Here is a 5,410-nt window from a genome sequence, read left to right as displayed (position 1 = left end):
GTTTGGAAGACTCCCTGAAGCTACCGTTGGCCTCAACCTCGAGCCCTATCCTGCTCTTTCCAAAGTGGCAAGCAGGCGATGAAGCAGCAGGTGTCTTAGAAAAGTTCTCAAAGTCTGGGGTCTTTAGAACAATCACAGCCATGACTGTTGGACTCTTATTAAACAGACCATTCCTGCAGGGCAAGGGACCGAAATCCATACCACCCTTAGCCTTTAGTCATATATTTGTTTCATATGTTGTTTTCTGAACTTTTTCTAATCTCTGCTCTAGATCTCTATCTCTCCAGGCAATCATAATAATAATTACGGTATTTGTTAAGCGCTTACTATGTGCAAAAAAGCACTGTTCTAAGCACTGATACAAGGTAATCAGGTTGGACACCTGATTTTTGGGTTTCCGGGTGGGTTTCCGTAGTGTAGTGGTTATCACGTTCGCCTCACACGAGAAAGGTCCCCGGTTCGAAACCGGGCAGAACCAACGTTTGCCTTTATTTTCCTCTCTTGACCCCACCTCACCTTCTAGTTATCGCCCCATCTCCCTCCTACCATTCCTTTCCAAATTCCTTGAACGAGTCGTCTACACGCGCTGCATCGAATTCCTCAACATCAACTATCTCCTCGACCCCCTCCAATCTGGCTTCCGTCCCCTACATTCCACGGAAAATGCCCTTTCAAAGGTCACCTATGACCTCCTGCCTGCCACATCCAACGGCTCATACTCTATCCTAATCCTCCTCGACCTCTCAGCTGCCTTCGACACAGTGGACCACCTCCTTCTCCTCAACACGCTATCCAACCTTGGCTTTATAGACTCCGTCCTCTCCTGGTTCTGTTCTTATCTCTCCAGTCGGTCATTCTCAGTCTCCTTTGCAGGCTCCTCCTCCCCCTCCCATCCCCTTACTGTAGAGGTTCCTCAAGGTTCAGTTCTTGGTCCCCTTCTGTTCTCGATTTACACTCACTCCCTGGGTGACCTCATTCGCTCCCACGGCTTTAACTATCATCTCTACGCTGATGACACACAAATCTACATCTCTTCCGCTGCTCTCGCTCCCTCCCTCCAGGCTCGCATCTCCTCCTGCCTTCAGGACATCTCCATCTGGATGTCTGCCCACCACCTGAAACTCAACATGTCCAAGACTGAACTCTTTGTCTTCCCTCCCGAACCCTGCCCTTTCCCTGACTTTCCCATCACTGTTAACGGCACTACCACTTTTCCCGTCTCACAAGCCCGCAACCTTGGTGTCATCCTCGACTCCGCTCTCTCGTTCACCCCTCGCATCCAAGCCGTCACCAAAACCTGCCGGTCTCACCTCCTCAACATTGCCAAGATCCGCCCTTTCCTCTCCATCCAAACCGCTACCCTGTTCGTTCAAGCTCTTATCCTATCCCGTCTGGATTACTGTATCAGCCTCCTCTCCGATCTCCCATCCTCCTGTCTCTCCCCACTTCAATCCATACTTCACGCCGCTTCCCGGATTTTCTTTGTCCAGAAACGCTCTGGACATGTTACTCCCTTCTCAGAAGTCTCCAGTGGCTACCAATCAACCTACGCATCAGGCAGAAACTCCACACACTCGGCTTCAAGGCTCTCCATCACCTCGCCCCCTCCTATCTCACCTCCCTTCTCTCCTTCTACAGCCCATCCCGCACCCTCCGCTCCTCTGCCACTAATCTCCTCACCGTGCCACGTTCTCGCCTGTCCTGCCGTCGACCCCAGGCCCACGGCATCCCCCTGGCCTGGAATGCCCTCCCTCCCCACATCCGCCAAGCTAGCTCTCTTCCTCCCTTCAAGGCCCTACTGAGAGCTCAGCTCCTCCAGGAGGCCTTCCCAGACTGAGCCCCCTCCTTCCTCTCTCCCTCCTCCCCCTCTCCTCCCCCCGCCTTACCTCCTTCCCTTCCCCACAGCACCTGTATATATGTATATATGTTTGTACGTATTTATTACTCTATTTATTTATTTATTTTACTTGTACATATTTATTCCACTTATTTCATTTTGTTAATATGTTTTGTTTTGTTCTCTGTCTCCCCCTTCTAGATTGTGAGCCCACTGTTGGGTAGGGACCGTCTCTATATGTTGCCAACTTGTACTTCCCAAGCGCTTAGTACAGTGCTCTGCACACAGTAAGCGCTCAATAAATACGATTGAATGAATGAATGAATGGACACAGTTCCTGTCCCACAAGGGGTTCAAAGTCTCAATCCCCATTTTACAGATGAGATTACCGAGGCACAGAAGACGTGACGTGTCTTGTTCAAGGTTACAGAACAGAGAAGTGATTGTGCCGGGATTAGAACCCATGACATTTTGACTCCCAGGCCCATGCTCTATCCACTAGGCCACGCTACTTCCTCCTATCTCTGTTGTACTTTCTCAAGAGATGGATACCATCCGCTGCACAAAGTGTTAAATGAATATTTTTGGTTGTGTGACCTGGGCAGGTGGTTTGTCGAAGGCTTGTGAGGAGGGATGTGTTGGGGATTGGGAAATTTGAAAACCCCTTTGCCTTAATACATACATCCAGTTATCCCGCTTGGCGCATAGTAAGAGCTTAAGAAATACCATGATCATAATCATTAGGGAATACCTGGAAGTAGAAGTAATAAGTAGTAATGACCCTGACTTGATCCTCAACTCTATTTGAGAGCCTGCCATGTGTAGAGCACTTTCCTATGTATTGGGGAGAATAAAAGAGAGATTAAAGGAGTGATCCCCACTGTCAAGGAGATTTCACTCTTACTTGACTTCTCACTGCAGCTGATGGGAACAGAGAGACCATTCCACATTTATTTGGCATTACCAGGCTGGGTCTGTCCTAAAGATTCATTCATTCATTCGTTCAATGGTATTTATTGAGCTCTTACTGTGTGCAGAGTAGTGTACTAAGCGCTTGGGAAGTACAACGTGGCAACATATAGTAAAGATAAAGTTTAGCTCTGATCTTACTGGTTCAGAATCTCTCACTGGCTCTCACCTGGAGAACATGGTTTATCGGTCATTCAATCAGTGGTATTTCGTGAACACCTACTGAATTTGAAGTGTTTTTCTAAAATTTATGGAGAGGTAGAGAAGTAGCATGGCCTAGTGGAAAGAGCCCGGGGCTGGGAGTCAGAGGACCTAGATTCTGATTCTGGCTCTGCCACCTGTCTGCTGGGTGGCCTTCGGTAAGTCACTTCACTTCTCTGGGCCTCAGTTACCTCATCTGTAAAACGGTGATTGAAAGTGGGAGACCCTTGTTGGACAAGGATGACATCTGACCCGATTTGCTTGTATCCACTCCAGTGCTTGGTACTGCTGCTGACACAAAGTGAGCACTTTACAAATACCTCAATTATTATTATAATTACTATTATTTTATTATTATTACCATTTAAAAGAAAAAATAGCAGAAATAGTTTCTGTCTGAGAGATATTCTACTTGCACCGGTTGTCCCACCGATCGAAGCCTCATGTCACTCTTGGGGACGTATCCACAGCAGTGCGAGGGAGGAGCCAGAAGTTTCAGATCTCCAGGGATGCAGGCGAGTGGCAGGAATGGGAAAGCAGAATCAGTTGGTCAGTCAATCATATTTATTGAGCGCTTACTGTGTGCAGAGCACAGCACTAAGTGCTTAGACGAGTCCAATATTACAATACAACAGACTAATCCCCTGCCCACACCAAGCTTACAGTCTTACAAGGGACAGAGGACAGCTTCGTTTCCACAAGGTCCAGAATGCAGGTGAGTGGTGACTGGGGGATAGTGCCAAGTCTGGGATATGGGTGGGAGCAAAAGCAGCCAGTCAGTTAATTGTATTTATTGAGAGCTTGCTGTGTGTGCAGAGTACTCTAATAAGTGCTTGGGAGAATAGCATACAACAATAAGCAGTCACATTCTCTGCCCACCGTAAGCTCAGGTCTAGAGCAGGAGACCGACACGAATATACATTAATAAACTACAGATATGTACATAAATGTTGTGGGGCTGGGAGGAGGGATGAATAAAGGGAGAGAGGTAGGTAGCACAGAAGGGAATGGGAGAAGAGGAAAGGAGGGCTTAGGGAAGGCCTCATAGAGGAGATGTTCATTCATTCAACTGCATTTATTGAGCGCTTACTTTGTGTACAGCACTGTACTTATTGCTTGGAACATACAATTAAGCAATAAAGAGAGACAATCCCTGCTCTCACCGAGCTTACAGTGTAGAAGGCAGAAGTCAGGCGTCAAAACAAGTGAAACAGGCATCAATATAAATAAATAGAATTATAGATAAGACTTTGAAGCAGAGGAGAGTTTGAAAGCAGGTATGTGGGCCACAAGGCAGGCTCAGGCCATCGTGACCCTGACGTCCGAGCCCTCTCTACTTGTGGATGAGACTTGTGGTTCCAGAGACCGTTACCCCCTAACCCCCCAACCCCCACCTCATACATTCTCGAGTGGCAAGCAGAACTCAGCTCGACCCTGCTGGGTGGTCACTTTCCCTTCTGCTTCCAAGCACTGAACCGTGCCTCACCTGGAACCTGGGCTTCGGCCCATTGCTCTCTGGAATCCTGTGCTGATCCAAACCCCCGCACCTCATTTCTGCCCGTGGACACTGACCGCGTGATGAGGGCAAGGCTAGGAGGGCTGGTTCTGCTCTATCCAACTTGGAGGAGTGGACTCTGATGATTAGCTGCAGGGATGGACTGGAAGGCCAGCAACCAATGGGAAGCCATGGAGAATTTGCACAGGCATGACTGTCCATGAAAGGGAATATGTAAATGACTAAAGCAATGACAGGTCAGATTTGCAAGTCAACACATGTTCAGCGATTGGATATGCCAACTTGGGCTGGGATCTACCCAGAGGGACTGGGAATAAAGGCGCTTGAACAGTAATGAGCTGCCGTTTGTGTATTTCTTAAGCCTCCTTCCGGGTAGTGGTAGAAAAAGTAAAGTTCCCTATTGCCCAGGGGTTTCCAATCTAATGAGCCGGACAGAGTTAAACTGTGTTTATAAATAGTGGGAGCAGAAGAAAGAAAAAAGACAATACAATAAGTAGTATAAATGTTATCAAGATGAAAGTGGAATAAATTCGGTGAAGATATAATCAGGCAAAAGTGTTTATTGCTTTCTCTGGAGAGTGACTGTAGTAACTGCTTGGAAGAATACAATAGAATTGGTAATAAGTAATGTAAATGAGTATATAAAATATGCATATGTACATGAGTTTTCAAGATGGGAATGAAATTTATAAATGCTGTGGTTTAGGGTTGATGTATCTCAAGTGTTAAAAATGAGACAGTGTTGCGTGGGGAGCGTGGGAAGGCGCTGAGACAGGGAGTATGGGCACACAAACCGTACCCAACGGCTCAAAGCCAAACAGACTCAACAACAGGAGATAAAGGGACCAGGGCAAGAAAAACCAGCTTGCACCTGCAAGGCTCGGAGG

General features: G+C 47.4%; 1 non-coding gene across 1 annotated transcript; it reads left to right on the top strand.

The window, feature by feature from the left end:
- The first annotated feature begins 404 nt into the window (after positions 1 to 404).
- TRNAV-CAC lies at positions 405 to 478 on the top strand. Its single transcript has one exon. It is a non-coding gene; the product is annotated as a tRNA-Val (tRNA).
- Positions 479 to 5,410: the final 4,932 nt, after the last annotated feature.

This window comes from Tachyglossus aculeatus, unplaced genomic scaffold (assembly GCF_015852505.1).
Source record: "Tachyglossus aculeatus isolate mTacAcu1 unplaced genomic scaffold, mTacAcu1.pri scaffold_114_arrow_ctg1, whole genome shotgun sequence".
Taxonomy (NCBI): Eukaryota; Metazoa; Chordata; class Mammalia; order Monotremata; family Tachyglossidae; genus Tachyglossus; species Tachyglossus aculeatus.
This window is presented reverse-complemented; position numbering and strand designations above follow the sequence as displayed.